The following is a 19645-nucleotide window of genomic DNA, read 5'->3' on the forward strand; positions in this document are numbered from 1 at the left end:
ATTCACCTAGAAGCTCTCATCTTCTAACCTAATAGCACCAGGAAGAATAAGTTGGCATGACATTCTTCTTTGCAGTCTAGGGTTTACCTATATACCTAAAACCTATAGGGTTATTTCATACATTTTCTTTTATTCTTTTAAAAAGGTAGTAGAATGTAACATTTGGGAATAAGAAAAACAGATACCAACAAGATTATTACCCTGAACTGAGTAGAAAGTGTTAGTTTCTGAAGCAGCACACAATGGATTAAAAATTATGCTCATACTTATACTACTCAAATATACCACTCAGATACTAGCAACAGCTTATCTCGAAAACGAAAGCATTTTCTGGAAATCTTCTGGTTAGTGTGGAAACAAGCTGTGTAATTTGGTTTATGTTTTGACCCACTTTATCCCCATATGCTTCAGTTGTTACAGTGTTATGATTTAATCTCATTTTATGTAGAGTTCTTTACACTGGATTGTGGAACATTTTTTTCCTAAAGTTGGTTACATTTGGAAGTGGAGATGTGAAAGAAACGATTTCCTGTTCTAGATGACGTCAGGTTGTTTGAAGTTTGGTTCATCTCCCTTTGCACTTACTGACATACACTCTCCTTGAGTCCTGCAGAAAGGTGAAACCTGTAGGGACCAGTCCTTTCATCTATCGGGTGCCTCAAACTAGTGCTAAGTGGCCTTTACCTTCATTATGGTCAATCAGAGTTAAAGATGAGTATTTTCTCAATGTAATAGTGATGTATGAAGAACTGTTTTGATGATTTACAAGATACATAGATCTTCTCCTGCTCCCCTGCATCACGGAGAATATCCTCTCAGCTGTATTGTAACATGAGCATTAGAGCTGACAGACGTGTGTCAGGGGAAAAAAATGTTTCAGATGTAACCACAACAGAGATATGGGAGTAAAAATCTTACACAACATGCTGAACTGCCAAGTCAGACAGCACTGGGAGAAGTATAAAACATTGTCTTAAACCTTATTTCCTGAGGCTGTATAAATGGGCCCAGTGTTTGCAAGCTGACTCTATGCTGCTATAAATCAGCAAAGAACTGGAGTAACACATAGGGATGCACTTTGTTTTGAGGCTCAGAATCTATTAAACCTAACAACAAATCGTCACATAGTGTTAGAACAAATAATGTCTTGCCAGCTTAGTGAACATCTACTCATTGTGATAGGTGTTATGATGACTCAGAATAAAAAGTGAAAAATCTTTGATGAAGGGCTGGCAAGCCAAGCAAAAATAATACAGCAGAAGAAAGAATGTAGTACAAAAATTCACACTGGATTATAAAAGTGGGTTTGGCAGAACTTGAAAGTGTTATACTCTCAAGAAGCTATTCCCACAAGCAGTCCTCCCAGTAAGTCTTTTTTCCTGTTGTGCCAGATTTTGTAAACTACCTTTGGTACCTCTTGTGTTTTTAGATTCTGAGTGCTTCACAGTTTTTTACCCACAGTGTCAAGACCAGTCCAGCTAAATGATTTGAAAGCAATAGGCTCCCACCACTGGACCTACTAAATGTGCGCATATATGACTGATTGGTATCAGTGCACATGTGTGAATCTCTTTGAGACTCCAATCTGCTCAGATGAACCCAGAGAACCCTGGGCCTTTATGGGATATGTCATAATGTGTAAGCTAGGACAGACTATCACAGGTACAGAAGAGCTCACAGAGTGACCACTTCTGGGCACTCTGCCTAATGTAGAGAAACCTGAAAGGGTTCATCCTCCACATCACAGTGGCAACATAGAAATGAACCAAGACTCAAAAATAATATTCTGCTGCCAATGCTGTTGAAGTTTGGAGAATTACCTCTTCAGGAAAAACTGATAAATAAGAACTTGACAGAGAGGTGAGCAGACAGCTTTCCTGTCTTTTTAAATGGAACATGACCGATTTAAAGCAATGCCTCCTGCTCCACATGGGCATGATGCCACTGAAATGGCTGAAATTCAATGTGCATTGGAAGATTAGAATGAAGGACCTGATGATATGGGAGAAGAGGTGTGCAGATCAAGGATGCACATTTGAGTGCCCAAGAGTGTAGCATGAGCGCATGTGAATTTTGAATCTTTGAGCTCTCCATGCAGTTCTTGTGAAGCTGTGAAGTACTTCTAAATTTCTAAATATTCTGAGTAATTTACTCACATGTATATAGAGAGAATTGCAGTCAAAACTGTTCCTGTGTCAGGGCAAGAAATTTTGACTTCCCATATATTTAAGCTACTGCCTGAGCCACACCTACAGAAAATTTAAATGGGAAACAACTACAAAAGTAGAGGAGGCAGCATAAAATAGTACAGAGTTTCGGTAGCTTGCTACCTACCATTAATGTCCTTCTGAATCACCTTTTCTGAAATTTGTTAATTTATTTTGTCTCTTCTTGACCTTATAATTGTTTTAAGAGAAGTGGGCAGAATGCACATTGTTCTTGTCTCTATCTCCTTGATCCACTTTGAATTAGGGGTAGAGGAACTTAAGGCTATTTATAAAAGATGATGGTAAGCCAAATTTTCCAATTGTCTCCTCTAATGTTCCAGACACCTAAAAGCTTTTGGTTGAAAAAGAGGGATCTGAATGCAGTGAAAAGATTCTCACTGATAATCACTGGAATGCACATGGTGTGGAAGATTGATGCCCGCCCCACTGGCTTGTCTAAAGTCAGTTTCAAACCTGAAGGTGAATGTGTGCTTGCTAAGAGGGCCTGGAAGTTGCAGTCTTGTACTCTCTCTGTAGTTACTTTCAAAGCCAAGTAATGGGAGCAAACACCAGTTTGAAAACCATGTTAGTTCATCATCCCGACATGGTGTCCTCGGCAGCGTTCTCTTCATTACCTTAAACATGATATTTTCATAACCTAACAATATTAGAGCATAATGAGTGCAAATGTCAGTGAAAAATGTAATTGCAGGCTTGTCTGCAAGGGTTGTGTAAATATATTAGATATTCAACGTTTGTGGGGAAGCCTGGCTGCTCACCATGCACTGATACTTTCAACATTTTTGCTGCAAGTGGGTGGAAAAATCAAGGTTGTAACCCTTATGTGAAGGCAGCTGTAGCTGGATCAAATGCAATATTTACAGCTTTCTGTGTTATTACTTGTTTTACAGTACCAGTTGTCAACCTGATCAGAGTGACCTTCTGTTCAAGGCTAGCACTGAAAAAACCTGTCTCATTAACCAGGGAGGAAAAGGTCACTCTCTTAAAAGTCATGTGTACTCTGCTTAGCTGCACCTGAATGGCTGTGAATATGGGAAATTCCAGAATCAAATATAATCTTGAAATACCTGAACTCAGCTGGGAAATTCAGGTCTCACTGAAATGTTGACAGTTTCGTATTGTTTTAGTAGCGCTAGGATTCAGTGTGGCCATGGTACTTTTTTGTAGAGACTTGCTGCTGGCTAATTTGGGAGATCCAAGATTCTTGTCTAGCAGGACTGGAAAACTCCTTTGTTATGTCTTAATTGATGTTGGCTCTAAGTTTAATTTTAACAACAATCAGCCAAGAGTGTTCTCTAAACAAACCTTGACCATTTTTTTCTCTATTCTGAGACAGAAAATCTAGTTAGGTGTTCTGGAGCCTGCTCAGCTAACCTGAAAAGAAGGTAGAATATTTTCATTTGGTTAATATGTACAGGAATGTTGGGGAAAGACCCTGAGTTCAACTTGCTACTCCTGATTGAAATTGGATTAAGTTTTCCCACTAATAAGCAAGAAAAAGGTACTTTTATGGTTTTAAGGCTGCATCCCAGATTAAATAGTTGGGGGTGGGGGGGAGTGGGGCTTTTACTCAGGGATAAAAAAGATTAGGATGTTCAGCTGCTGAAATATCACTGTATGCAAATTTTACATTAAGAATTCTTATGGTGTAAATACTTACTCATGACTTCTTGGGTGTCCTTGCAGGCATCTGCTTGAATCACAAGTTTCCGTTTTTCAAGGAGGCCAAGGTCATGCCAAGTGTGCTTTTGCACAACCACCAAGGAAACATGGCTTATGTGTGTAGTGTGGAAGATGCTGAGGTGTGGTGATGCGATGTTTTTATTGTGTTTTTATATGTTCTTTGTATATTCTCTGTACCCCAATGGTTCATCCCTACCTTCCCTACCTCCATTCCCAGTTGGTTTGTCCCAGATCCAAGCCGCTCCCCTGGTGTTCCCTATATGGTTGTTCTCCTCCCCTTGGTCTAGTCGGTTCCCCATCAATCACCCAAACCCCTCCCATTATTCCCAAAAATTCAGTGTCCATCACCTAAGCCCACCCCTGTTTATCCTTATGTGGTCCTTGTCAATCCCCTGAGATCCTGCCCCTTCTGATACCTCCCCTCTGGAAATCTCCTAAACCTCCATGCCCCATTGGGGCATGTGATCCCTTTCCCTCCACTCCTCGAGGCTATTGGCCTATGTGAATGTCTATCCCTGGCCATATCCCTCCCCTGAAGATCCCTATTGGTCCCCTGTTAAGCCATCCCCATTGTAATGACTCCCCTTATAAGGTGTTGCCCGAAGCTGCTCTGGGCTTGTCCTCTGTGGATATCCTCTAATGCAGTTGGATTGCCTTCTGTGGCAAGCCTCCTCGCTACTTTTTATGTCTCCCTTTGTTGAGGGCTGCTGGCTGCTACAGTGTCTGGAGCCTATGCTCCGCTCCCTGCCTCCAGCTGCTCCCCACTCCTGCCGCGCACGGCTGGAGCTAGCTTGGGCAGTGGACAGTAGTGGTCACTGCAACACTGAGGGAAACCCATCGGTGGAAATAATCTTTGTGGTGGTGCTAGCACCAGTTCCAACATGCTCTCTTACACTACAGTTCATCTCTTGACTCTTGAAGTAATACCTCTATGGCCAAAACAAGCTCTTAAGAAGTTATGCCAAAGGGGCTTGCTTTAATTGTAATCCCACTTGGAAAACTATGTGGACCTCTGGGAGTACTAAGGGGTATGTTAGAATTCGAGTCTGCCTGTAGGCAGCTAACGCTGAATGCAGAGTTATCTCCCCAGCCAGACACAACAGCAGAACTGCTTCCAGAGGGTGTTGACTGTTTCTTACTTTAAAAAATATACATAAATTCAGTAAAAAATATTTGAGAAGGGTATTGAAAATGCCAAGCAGAAAGAAGGAGGAAAGAAGCAGAACTTGAAGAACAAGTTCTTGAAGAGCACATCTGCATTAGAGAAAAACAAGGCTTGTAATTCATTAAATTTCCTTCTTGTAGTTATACTGGAAAATGTTGAACAGAGAAGAGAAAGACTTAATTGCCACCTTACTTAGAGGCATGCTGATATTGACACTTCTTTGTCACAGATAGTGTGCATCAAAGGTGAATTAAATCCTGACTTTTACTAGAGTAAAGGACTGCTCAATCTGATGACAGAATGAGAGGGACTCAACTTTAAAAAATGATCCAAGTTAATCAACAAAATATGTCCCAGGCATTTTTACCTCTCTGCTGCCTCCTGCTCCCTGCACTTGCACTAGTCTAAACCTAAGACTTAATAATCTTTCAAATACATGGACACCAAAGTGTCTGCTTTTCAGCACTCCAAACTGCCAGTTACATGTTAAGACACTAACTTGCAGATGTTGTTCAAATCTCTTTCTACCTACTTTGGGCCTGCAGTTTTTAATTTTTTCCCTTTTCCTTTCTTTTTTTCCCCCTCCCCTCCTGAAATAGCAACTTCCTTTCATTATGCCAGATTTCTTCCCACCTGTGAGGAGAACCTGGTCCATTATAAAGTTCCTAATTAACTGTTCAAAATTACAGTACTCTACTGAAACTACTTGATAATTAGCGGGCTACCAGCAGAGAACTGGTTGTCTCTCAGTGTGTTGGCTTATTTTCACAGGTACTGAAGCCCCTCCGTGTTGTTTGGATGGAAAAAAAAATTGTCATCAATTGGGCCTGAAATTATTGTGGTTGTACGCATCAGTTTTTCTCCTGGATGCTGCAGATATCTGGTACTGATTTTTTAGAAAGATTGATCTTGGATGTTTTTACATAGTAATTGATGATGTAGAAATTTAAGGAAGTTTGTATAAAAACTTATAAAAACATTGCTTCAAATGCTTCATCAATATCTTAAAGTGGCCTTGTTTATTTGAAGTATATATTAAGATAGATGGACTTCCTTAAAACATACATTTGAAGGCTATCTTTTTGTTTAGAATGTACACCATTATCTGAACTGATAAAATGTTGTTTACCTCATGAGAGGAGAACATAAAATTAGAGCATTCATCAGAGATAAGAACTCCATCCAGTTTCCTTTGACTGAATGCTGACCTTTAAATCTAAAGATTGTATTTTGAATAATAAATTGTAAAGTAATTCTGGGTGAGAATCTTATGGAGGATCTGTATTTCTGTCATAACCACACAGTTTCTGCCACTTTTTGTGGGCCTGCATCTAGTTTGCAGCTGCCAAATCCTTTGACTAGTATTCAATATCTTTTAAGATGTATGCAATGAAAGCTCCTTTAGGTTCGTGTGGTTGCTGCTGTTAAATGTAAGGAGAGTGTAACACCTTTGCCAGCTCTGGCTTACTGCTTCCCCTTGCTTCTTATTTCTTTATCTGCTTTTAAATTAAGATCATTTTCTTTCCTTTTCCTTTTCCTTTTCCTTTTCCTTTTCCTTTTCCTTTTCCTTTTCCTTTTCCTTTTCCTTTCCTTTTCTCTTTGATTATTCGCAAGATGGGAAATTTTTTGGCTTTCAGAAAGGGCAGTCGGACTGACACTTGAGGAGTATCCTCTACAGCCAGCACAATGTGGTGACTGCCTTTTACCAGTTCCCTGGAAGCAAGGTGCCTTTAGCTCTCCAAACTGTAACCCACTAAACACAAGGAGTGACCCAAAATAAATACATATGAGTAAGTAGTTTGCAGTAGAAACACCTCTGCTGTGGCATGGAAGGAGGAAGATGGTGCAGTGCATAAGTCTGAGAGTGGGACATCTCTCAGCTCCATGTTCTCCATTGTAATTCTGTGCTTTGGTTTCCCCTGTTGTAAATCAAGCAAAGTTCTGAGGAATTTCTGCAGAAATTGTAAGTCGCGTGTAACATCTTCGTTGCATGGAGTAAGTAATGACTTAAGTGATTACTTTCCAGAACATAGTGGCTATATTATTTGTTGTTATTTTCCCATGTAGCAGAGTTTTAAGCAGCCAAGAAGTCCATCCATACAAGTGTGTGACAAAGTATCAGCTTTCATTCCAGAGGCCATGCAAAGAGCATGATTATTTAGTGGAATGACTTGCACTCTTTAATGGAAAGTAATCCGTGTCAGGGAAACTATCACATATAATTTGGTGCAATTGAACTTTGTCTTTAACCTTTTACTATGATTTATGTGATTAGGTCACCAGAGGAAGTGGTTTTGAAAAGCATGATTAAACACTTTAAGGAAACAATTTCTATCTTCAAGCACCTTGTATAACTTCATTTTCAAGTGTTTGTCCTTCCTCATCAGCCTGGCTGCATTGAAATATTAAAAAATGACCTTCAAAATGCTATTTAGTTTCTTTAATATAAAACCAGGTGAGAACAACTGAAGTTGCAAATGAATTGCTAGTATTCTGATACAGAGTTTCTTCAGTTTTTACTCCATACTGTTGCAACATCTGTTTAACAAATTGTTAGTGATTCTAAGCATGCATAATAAATATAATTTTTGTGTTGTTGATCTGTTGCAACTTACCTTTTTAAAACTAACATATAAAATTATAGCCAGTAGATATTGCCTGGAGAAATAGACACCAGGACCCAGTTCAGAAAGAAACAATTTTTGAATCCGTTCAAATTCTTTGCTTAATACCTTTATCTCTGTAATGAGCTTACATTTCTGAAGAGGATGCTTTGCTGTCCAAACGCATCCCACCCTGTTTGGCTTCTGGCACCAATGTCAACAGATGATGATACTATTCCAATGGTGAGCAGGTTATGACCCATCAGAGTTCATCAGTTCATGGATACGTAATGAAAATTTAAAAGGTAGGCAAACTAGTTTGCTAGTTAAAGTTCAACAGTGTAAAGCTTTGAACCTCTTCATTGCCTTTGGAAGGAATCAAAGAAGAGAAGCAAGATGCTTATCAGCAGAAGTTATCATAAAAAGCCAAATCCAGCATGCGGCCCTTCCAAAACTTCACCATGTTGCCGGGTCATGAAAAGGCAGGCATAGTCACCAAATATGGGTGTGAACAGGGAATATACAAATTGCCCATGGTCACTGAGGCTTGTGTCCATCTGGTAACTGGAATTTGTTCCTTGCAACTGAGGGATCTGGTTGCAGCTCTGCTGTTAAGGTTCAGGTTTAAACATCAGAGCAAAGTTTATTTTCCTTTACAAAATCCATAGCCTGTCCCTGTTGAACTTCAGGGAGTTTAGCTATAAATTTTCATACATTCGCGCCATAAAGGGGGCTTTACAACTCAAGTCCAATCCCTGAGACCTCAGCTCTAACCAGGGATATCTTGCCTGCTTATCTTTACTGCCTTTATATGACTCATGCTCTCCTCTTGCAATACCTCTCTATGTGCAGCCAACACCACGTAAGCTTTCCCCTACAGCTAATGTTGGGGAAGAAATATTAGTCTGGTGGAGGGAAACAGTGGAAGATGAGTGTAGTGCCTGTTCAGTAGTGCAAAATTTATATCATTATTGTCCCTTAGCTTTCTTTTTCCCTGGGACATTACCAAGAACATTTCTTTTGTGCCTATGCATGTATACAAAGATAAAAGGTTAGGCCCAATATCACAACTTGATGTTGAATTCTTCATATCACCAAAAAGCCCTCAAACCTCACAAGAAACTTCACTACAGAGTAAAGAGTAGAATATGATAGCCTTGCTTCGTGAAGATAAAGCAAGAGAGGAGGGAAAGAAAGGCATAAAAAGAGAAAGAGAAGAAAAAAGATCACTAGTCCTTAGGTCCTGTGTTGGTACTGATGCATGGATGGTCCCAGATCTGGGGACTACAACGAGAACAAGACAAAGAGAGAGGGAGGAAAATGAAAGCAAGGGGGACAGATTCACTTCCTTTCATAGATAAGCCAGTGCACACCTCTTATGTAACTGGACTTTTTGTGCCATATTGTTTGTGCATGCGCAGCCAGTCCTTCTGAGCCCTTCAGGAAGTGAATTGGAGTGGGGGGAGCTGATGCAGGTGCACTGAGCATGAGTCTCAAAGTAGAAAAGGAAGTTGGCTGAGAACAGTGCTGCCCCACCTCTGTGGGACTCTCTCTTCCAGTCACACCTTTCCTGTCCCAAAAGTCAGTATGTTCCAGACAAATCCTGCTTATGCCGGGTCCTTCACAAGGCCATGACATTGTATCTGTCTGATGATGAACGACTACATGTTAGAGAAAAGTTCAACAGCAATGATGCAATATTTTTACTATTTAGACCAAATTTAATGGGAGAAAAAAATTACATTTCTTCAAATATTTTCAATTAGTTGCTGTCCTAGGGAAGAAGAAAAAAAAATTAATGCATTTCTGTGAAGTTTTAACAGGTATCACAGTCATTAGATACTTAAAGGAGGGAAACATGTAGGAGGAGTGAAAACCAGTGTAGTATTATCATTTAATTTGAAGGATGTTTTCAGAATAACGTAAGAAACAAATGCAGAGACCAGTGCTGTTCAAAGTTATGAAAAGAGGACTGGTTTGGTTTGGTTTGGTTTTTTCCTCCCGCAACAGCACGTGCATCACAGAGTCATAAAATGTCTAAATTCCTACTATGTAATGCTTCCCATTCCCTGCCATCAGCTATTTACTGAAATCCAGAGCAAGATGCATTTCTTTTCTCTTGTTCATACATTTAAACAATGCCCCACAGAGTCAGCTTAGTACCAGCTTCTTCCTTCATACTTGAGCCATCAAATTTTGGAACATCTGTCCCAAGAGGAAATGACTGAGGACTGCCCCTGTAGTGCGTCCATACTCAGGTAAATTGTGCTGAACATTTTTGCTGAATCTTGTGCTTTTAAAGAGGGAAATAAAAAACAGAAGGAAGGACAAAGAAAGCTCTTGAATAGACAATTACTTTTTAGCTATAAAAAAATGGAGAAAATAATGGAGACAGATCTAGTGAAAAAAACCATCACCATTAAAAACTAATCAAACATTTGCATTTCAGAGGTAAGTTTCTGTGCAAAAATTTGGGGAACAGCAGGTTGACATGAAGGTTATTGACTAATTTGCTGCATATTTCTAAATTATACTAAATATATTGAGGATTTAGTCAGTTTTGCATAGCTGTTTCATTATTCTTTTAGGGTGAGTAATTTATAACCATTCTCAGAGATATTTTGTCAGCCACTTAACTCCTTCAGCTGGACTTGTGATATGGAGAGATATAATGAATTTCTGTTTAATATGATAAGAATTAATCAGACCACAAAAGTAGGAGAATAATGACTGCCTTCATGGTTAAATATTTTGTATTTGGCAAAAAATTTGCAACTGAAAATAAAAATAATTTAATCTTTATCCCTTATCTGAACACTGAAAAATGTTGATGACACAGTGAACTACAGTATATTTGTTATATGTTGTGATTTTAGTTGTTCGTAACGAAAGAGAACCGTTTATTTTAGGGGGAAAAGTTCCTTGATGTCTACTCAGTTCTCCCACCCAGATGTCCTGTGGTACTGTGAAGACTTTTATCCATCAGATGAGCTATATTCTTTACAGTTTTGGTCCACTATTACAACCTTTAGATAAATTTAAGTGTCCTTTTATGGATTTTACCTTCTAAAGGATAACTGTGTATTTGAGATCACTATTTTAACTACAGCAGAAACAGAACAATTGTGCAAATACTACCTGTGTGCTGTTGGAATGAATTAATTATGCATGTTTTCCTGCAACATAATCAGTCTTTCTCATGTCTCCTTAACCCTGTTAGAAGAAAATATGAAAAACACAAATGTAATTCACATTTCTTACTAATTTTCCATAAATGTTGTGTATTCTTCTGCATGAGAAAATATTTATGAAAAGTGTCATAGAGCAGCAAGTATACCTTCATACTGGCATCATAATTTATTAGACTTCTAGTGAGGCTAATTTGAACTTGTGAATAACACAAATGGCTTATTCCAGAACCTCATTGAAGGTATGGATCCCAAATATGGAGATAGAAGGGCTTCTGCCTGAATCAGTGCAAGAATTATTATTCTGAGGTACTGTTTCTAACAAGGTGATTTGTCATGACTGCTTTTGAACTTCCTCGAACAATTTCTTGAACTGCTTGAAGCTGTAATTTAAACCCAGGGGGAGATTAAATATTTCCTAAAAATGTACTGACAAGTTAGCACTCATGAAGGGGCTTGAAAATTCTAAGTCTTATTTTCTTAGTTTACCTGTTGACAGTAATAGTACCCATAAGGCATTTAGCAGATGTTTGGTCATCACATCAGTATCTCAGTTTCTTCTAGGAGAAAGGTGAATATTTCTATATCCATAGATCTTCTTAGCTGCTTGAAGTATCCAAACTACAACTTTGCTCTTTCAATCCTGCTCAGTTGGTGGAGTGAGTGGTGGGCATTTTCTATCTGGATTTTTCCAAGGCCTTCCATGCAGTTTCTCACAGCTTCCTCCCAGAGAAACTGATGTGTGATGGTCTGGACAAGTGTTTTGCAGGGGCCCTGGCTCATGGGCTGCCCGCAGACAGGGGTGGTAACAGATCCTTTCCAAGCTGGCCACCTCTCACAAGTGGGGTCCCCCAGGGATCAGTGTTGGGCCCAAAGCTGTTAATTACCTTCATAAGTGATCTGGACAGTGGGGTCAAGTGTACCGTGATGATGCCTGTGATGGTGCCAAACTGAGGGAAATGGCTGCTTGGGAAGGGAAAGCCACCCTGCAGGAAGGCCTGGATAGGCTGGAAGAGTGGGCTGCCAAGAACCTTATGAAGTCCAGCAAAGACAAGTGTAAGGTCTTGCACCAGGGAAATCATAATCCAGGAGGGCAGCCCAGGCCGGGATCTACCCAGAAGGGGAACAGCTCTGTGGAAAGGGACCCAGAGGTCCTGGTGGACATCAAACTCACACTGAGTGTACAGAGTTTGCTGTGGAAAAGAGACCCAGTGCTGGACTGCATCAAAAAGTGCATCATCTGCAGAGACAAAGGAGCCCCTATTCCACCCTACTGAGTGCGTGTCAGGCCACTTCTGGAATACTGTGCTTGACTGTTTTTTTACAAGGAGGCTGGAGAGAATCCAGAGAAGGGCCAAAAAGATGCTGCAAGGGCTGGGAAGCCTGCTGAGTGAGGAAAGGCTGAACCATTGGGGTTTGTTCAGCCTTGAGAAAAGAAGGCTGAGTGGAAATCTTATCACTGTGTTCCAGCAGCTAAAAAGAAGATGGAAACTCCCTTTGTGTAAGGAGTCACATGGAAAAGACAGAATGGGACAATAGGTACAAGTTACTCCTGTGGAGGTTCCAACTGGACACAAGTGGAAAATGTTTCACAGTGAGAAAAATCTTTGTAATAATCTCATCCCCAAGGAAGCAGTGGATTCCACATTGCACATTTTTACAATCCATCTGCATAGGGTGTTGGGCCATCTTGTAGAGATCTTGCTTTTACCTGAAAAGGTTGGATCAGATGACCCTTGAGGTCCCCTCCAGCCTAGGACTCTATGATTCTGTTAATTCAGGCCAAATTCCACTCAGTTTTATTAGAGATTTTGAACATGTTAGTTATACAGGCTTAGACTCCCTAGTGCAGGGGTTTTGTTTTGTGTTTTTTTAAGCAGACTGTAGTACAAAGAATATTTGTATTAGTAGCTCTTAACATCCATAGTGTTGTGTTTTCTTCTTCTGCGTTTTTAGTATGCAGCAGAATGCAATAAGATTTGATTTTATACTTAGAGTAAAAAAGTTCTAGACTTGCCATAGCTATTATATAGTGTAAAATAAAATCATTACAAGCATCTACTAATCCTGTTGGCCTGTGATTACCATCAAGTGGTTTATAATATCACAATCTGACTGTGCTATGAATAAGTCAGGGTAATTTACTTTGAACTGTAATTGCTCAGATAAGAACTTTCTTGGTTTTTGTTTTATTCTCTCATCTTCTGTTCCTCCTCTTAACTTTTAAAATTTATTTATTTATTTATTTATTTATTTATTTATTTATTTTTCCGTTTCAGGGTGTCTCGGTTTGAGACATATTAGGAGGAAACATCCTGAGATTAATATCTTCTAATAGAAGGCAGGTTTCAGCAGCCCCTCCCCCACCAGGTTCAGAAAGAAATTTCTTGGAGGAAAGTGAAAAGTTGTTTCTTTAACAAGCAGAGTGCACGCAGGCACAAGAGGGAAAAAAAAAGAATAATGATTGATAATAAAACCTCTTGCTGTGGAGAAGACGTGGTAGACTCAGAGTCACTTCTGTAGGTATGCCTTTGCTCTCTCAGGAGCTGGGGTGCAGCGTGGGCCCCTCTGGGCCGTGGTGTGGGGCCTCCCAGTGATGGTGTTCCAGACTGGAGCAAAGCTGAACAGTTCCAGGAGAAGAAGAAAAAGCCACAGTCCTAGGAAAACTTTCTTACCTCAGCTACCAGGCTAGCTAAAAAGCAAAAGATTTTAACTCTCCATCTCCTGAGAAAGGACCTGAGAGCTGGGGAAAAGCAGGAAGCTTCTCCCTCAGCTCTGCAGAGGTGAGAGTGCAGGGTAGTGTGTGTGTCCTTGAACACAAACTGTGTTGAAGAACTCACTTGGCTTTCCCCCCTTTCTCTCGGACCCAACTTAAAGGCACAGAAGAGCACAGGATTATGTCTGGGCAGTATGCAGGTGATAGGGGATACAGCATCATAGTCACCCCAAGACAGAGGGATACTTCTGCCTTTATCTGGACTCTCCAAAACCAGAATGTGTTTACAGATTCTCTCATTTCCATTTTATGAAATGTTAAAACAAACCATGCATGAGGCCACTTCCATGTTGTAGATCATCTATAAATAAGACTTAGGTTCTGCAGCATAAGTCTCCCTGTAAAGAGTACAAGATTAACCCTGTGATAGTTCACATACGAGCAAGAAAATTCACGTAAATTATTAGTGTTGAGCCCTTTTTTTTTCTGGAGATGGATTTGAAGTTGGAAGCTGTATTTTAAAAAAAATAATATCTGTGTTTTCTGTATTTCAGAGTTTTGGCCTTGCTGAGAAGGCGACAAGAAGAATATTTTCACTCTGTCATGATGATATCATCTGTGATGTGAGGATCAGAGCAGTTAAGACTGCATTCCCACAGTCTGCAGGATGAGGAGAGATCACAGCTACTCACTCAGGATGAAGACTGCATTTTCTTCTCTGGTGTTTATGTCACTTCTCATTAATTCTGAGACAACTGCTACTGTACAAACCAGGATAAACAGAGTCATATGTTGGATTAGACCTTTGTAATGAATTAATTTATTTCCCAGCAAATTGTAAAAATGAGCAAGGCCAAAATCCCTCAGGGCAGAAAAATGTCACAGTGATTGCTAATATATTATTGTGCAGAGAAATGCCTAATAAAACCCCTGCTAGGATATCATACCTGCTTACTGCTAAATTCTCCAGAAAGTTTATTTGATATGTCTAAGCTCATTACCAAACTCTTGTTGATAAGAAGCAGTTCACTGGGCCTGAGTGTGTCAGAACAGAATGACTAAATTGTGAGAATTCATGGGCCTCTGCTTTGAATAATTAATTTGACTCTTTGTAGAAAGCACACAATTTGGAAACTAATTTTCTCTTTGCACAAAGCAATTTGTCCTTGTGTTGCCTTTGAAAAGTAAACTGTTCAAATGTGAGGCTATTATCATCTTCATTCTATTAATCTTTGAGTTTCTTCCTCTCAGTACTTAGTGCATTGCTGCTCTTGCATTAGTGCTTGCTAAAATCTCAAATGTGAGATGGTATAATTTCCCTCCAAATACAACAGGTGTATCCTTTCAGAATTGTCTTTGTGGCACAGATCCTTTTTTCTCTGAATGATGTTTAATATATACAAAGACAACAGCTTTTCACTGGACTATTAACAGAAATAAATCATAGTTTGTATGCACAGGGAGTACGACTGACTTGGCAGGAGCGAACGTCCCCTGGATGAAATCTGGACTATATTAAAGTTAACATCAAACCCCTGCCAATTGCTGTGAGACTGGGATTGCACTGTTTGGATCACCTGTATGATTCTGTCCCTGCTGTGTCACTGTTGCCAAACATATTACTCTGTCTGCTATGTGATTGCTTGGCTGAAGGGAATGGTTCCCAGTCTACTCCCCAGTGAACTCTTTATGTCTAAATGCCAGAAGTCACCATTGCGTTTGGCATTTTCAGCATAACAATTAAAATATGGAGCCAAGCATTTTTTTTCATTTTCTGTCTTCCTTTCCTAGAATTGAAGAATAGTAAGCCTGCCAATGACAATGACAGCAGTTCCTACCCTCTGCATTAACAGCTCACTCAGACCACTCCTTGGGGAATAGGGGAGGACTGCACAGTATCTTGTCCTGTTGCAACCTCATTGTCAGGGACTGACCAAAATGACCTGCAGCTCCAGCCAGAGAGCACTGGACATGGCCTGTGGGCTCTTTGACATGTTGCTGACCTTAGACAAGGAAAAATCTGTATTTTAAATAGAACTGATGGATTCAAATGGAACGAAACAATAATAATATGTCCAGGTGAGGGCTTACCTCTTCCAAGTCGAACAATCGTCCATCCCTCCAGAAAGAAGTGCTGGCGTGTTACAGCCTTTTGCTCAGACTGTTTTCCAAAATGGTAGAGTACTTCAGTATATTTTGAGCTGTCTCTAGAGGCAAATTTCCACAGTTGTATTCCTCTGCGGTATTATATTGGAAAACACACTTTCCTTCAAGTTCTGATGGAATACATTATGAATAGGAGCTTATCAGTCTCTGATGCCAGCACCATGCTTCTAGGAAATGCTTGATATGCTTGTCATTCCAAACACTTCCGCATCCCTGATTCCATTGTATTCTGTGAAATTTAACAGGCGTCCATCTTTGTGATCCTACTTTCAAGATAAGGAGCATGGACCTCCAAAGCCTTTCTTAAACCAAACAATGCCTATTTTCTGCTTTAGCCTTGATTAAAAAGAGAGAAGAGACACATAAAGTGACTTTTATGCTAAATTTACGTGATCTGTTCTGGTCTTTGCCTGTGATTATCATGGTTTAAAATGTTCTCAGTTTACACTAAACTATATGAAAATTCTGAATTTACTATAGTGAAGGACAAAATGGAGTGTGTTCTGCCTGGAGCAGCAGCATAGATACAGATATAATTGTTTCTCTCAAATTTAGAAGCAGCCAGGTTGTACAACAAAACCTGCTTTGTAAGAAGAGGCATGCTCCGAATCAGATGCAGCTAAAGGAGCTGGCCAATGCAACACAAGCATCAATCATCACCTTCGGTGTGAGCAGAGAATTTTTCCACTGCTCAGAATGTGTTCCCCCCAGCTACTATTTCCATTCCATTATTTCCTACAGGCTTTAAGGACTGAAGACCATCTCCTTTTCCTATGCTGCATTTAGAAGTGCTGTTAATAATGAAACTCTGTGCTGTGGATAATTAAACTTAATAAATCTTATTCCTTCCAATCTTGAGGTTGCTTTTCTAAAATCTGTACAGAGTTGGGCTGGATCTGGCAACTTATCAGCTTAATTCTGGCTTACTATTTAGTAAGATTTACAAAAAAGTAAAAAAAAAATCTTTCTAGAGGGAGTCAGTGATTGTGGCTGCAAGTTATCTTAGAAAAATTTTGCATGACCTTCAGAGACCATTACTAAAATAAGCAGAACCAGTGTCCTTTGAGGTTTTTTTGCTGCTTTGTGTGTGAAATGAAGATCAGTGATTCAAAACACATGGTGTTTATCCATGTATCTAACCCTTGTTATGGAAATCTCTTTTCTCACATCAAGCTATAGAAAATTAATGTGTTCTGGGAAAATTTGTCTTGATGAGCTCTGATCCTCTTCCAGTCCTCTCCCTAATCATAGATCAGTAGTGCTGGGAGGTATAGGAGAAAGTTCCACGAAGGATGTCTGGACTTCAGGCGGCTCTCTTGAAAGCTGTTTATTGCATAGGCGAAGTTACAGCATTTCAGGGAGTGGGTATCCAGAGCCAGCCCTACAGCTGCCAGCTCCAGCTGTAGGCATACCTGAAGCCACTTTCTGTTCAAGTTACAAAGCATTATATACTTTTCTTTGCAGAGTATCTTAACACATAACAACCAATAAGCACCATACACAACACCTTTACATTTGCCTATAGCCTATCATAACTACTACCATCACCATATTACAGTCATTATTATCCAATCACAAGAGTAAGTAAGTTACAATTTAAGCTTACAGTGGGAAATTCTCAGACCTTTCTTCTTCTTGCTACATCAACATTTCTTGTTTGCCTGCCATATCTCTCTTTTTGGTAAAGCCATGTTTTCTATTTACTTATGCTCTTCTTGAGACTTATTTACTTGGTGAAAAACATGTCTTTCTTTGTAGTCACATACCTTTGTCCTACTCCTAGAAATCTCCTTCCAACTCATCTCCAACCTTTGCCTTCTCAGTTACTCAGCGATCACTGTTTCAGCAAAACATCTTTTATTCTATACCAAAACTTGCTTCCATTTCTACCTCATCCCCAGCTTCTACATTCACAGATCTTTCTGCCAAGCCTACATACCTGTGAAACTTTCTTACCAAACTTTCGTCCTCCCCAACAGGGAGGCTATACTAGCAGGGCATCCCTGTTCTGTTTGTCCTACTATAAGCTTCATACCTTGTCTTCAGCTGCTGGTCAAAGTCACAGAAGAAATACTAATCCAAGCTGGCATGATGTGCTATGCCATAACACTGTGCCATATGTCTGCTGTGCAAAACACAAGCTTTCGAAAGCTGTCTTCTGGATCAGACCAGAGTGATTGCGTGTAGAAATATCACACCACTGAAGCTGCTAGGCATTTGTTTTGTAGTGGTGGTTTCATTCGTTTCAATCAGTCAAAAGCTTCCATTTCTACCAAATGAACATATTCTTCATTTATGCATCATATCCTGAGTATGAAATAAACATGAAAAGTAGCTTAAAAAAATGAACAGAGATTTTCGAGTCAGCAATCTAAAAAACCTTATTCTAGAATTTTTCTAAGCTATGTGTTTGCTACATTGAATAGTTGTTGTAATTTTTATTGGGTTTTTTTAAGAAATATTTCAGGAAAAACAGGAAAAATTCTATCCTATTTGAACGGTGAATTTCTGATACATGACTTTATAGCAGTAGTAGTTATGTTCAAAAAACAAAACAAAAAAGCTGAAACAAATTTTGGTTCTGACATTATCTTTAATTGTGGTCAACTCAGGGAGGAGCCATGTTTTTTTGGGCACACTGAAGTAAAAACAGAATAAAATTTCCATGCTTGGATATCCTTTAGTCAGGAGTAAGTTATACTAAAATAGTTTTTTGTTATTTGAGATATTTTTGTGCTTTCTAAAACCACCTCCTTAGGATTTTTGAGAGGTTTTGGGTTAATTGAGTCCTTATTTCCATTATTTTTTAAAATTTATTTTTAAACATAGTGTTTTGAGTAGGGACACTTTCAGCACTATATGATTTTTTCTCATTTTAGGGAGAAAAAAATTTTTGACTCTTTTGTAATTGACTGTCTGACTCTTGATCTAACCCCAATGCATCACTACTCTCCTTTTCTTCTGAATAGGGCAAAAAGATGAATTTGAATAAACTGTCAGAGAGACAGTGGGAGAATATTTTTATTCAGTAATATTTTATTCAGTAAAGTTAAGTAAGAACTGCTAAGAGCAAAATGGTGAGTAAGCATTTAAAGAATATGGGCTCAGGTTCTCTGTCATCTACCTGTGTTTGGGATGATGGCATGAAGTAGAAGACTGTGCTGAAAAGGAGCTTATGTGCTTGAAAGGATGTTGTAGAGTTTAAATGTTTATTTCCTGAGGACCTCTTTGCTATTGTAGAATTGTACTGGACAAACTTTGTAAAGAATTTCAGCCTGGGGGCATGACTAAATGTTCAAGAGACAAGAGCATTGCTAATACACTTTATGTTCCTGTGTAAATAATTTTGTCTAAAACTCACAGGTTTCTATATCTTACAGTCTTGTCTGCCAGTGATTTAGAAGAGATAAAAAATAATAAAAGTAAAGGAGAAAGGATGTCATTGTGGCAGGTGATTGATTCCAACACTGTTCTTCCATTCAGGCTTTTACAGTGAGATTATAAATTATGAAGCAGAAGAACAGGGACAGGGGCAGTTTATGCAGATTGCTGATGGAACGACTCCAGATAGAACATCATAATAATACTCTATCTAATTCTCTTTCTTTTATATGAAAACATATGTGGAAGTCAAAAGGGGAGATAAATGACATGACTCCGGTCTGGTTGGTGCTTTTCCACTTTTCTGCTTTGTGCTCTTGAGCTGTTCTGTGTTCTTGCGCTATTCTCACAGGGATAACACATCAAAATAATTTGTTCATAGGACAGCAAAGGAATTTGTTGCTCTTGCAAGTGTGATAGCTATTGCCAAAATTTGGGTTACCATCATGGCTTGAGTGAAACAGATCCAATATCCAAAATTTTAGCAAATATATATAGTCTAGTTTAGTTAGGCA

Source organism: Corvus hawaiiensis, chromosome Z, assembly GCF_020740725.1.
Source record: "Corvus hawaiiensis isolate bCorHaw1 chromosome Z, bCorHaw1.pri.cur, whole genome shotgun sequence".
In the NCBI taxonomy this organism is placed as follows: Eukaryota; Metazoa; Chordata; class Aves; order Passeriformes; family Corvidae; genus Corvus; species Corvus hawaiiensis.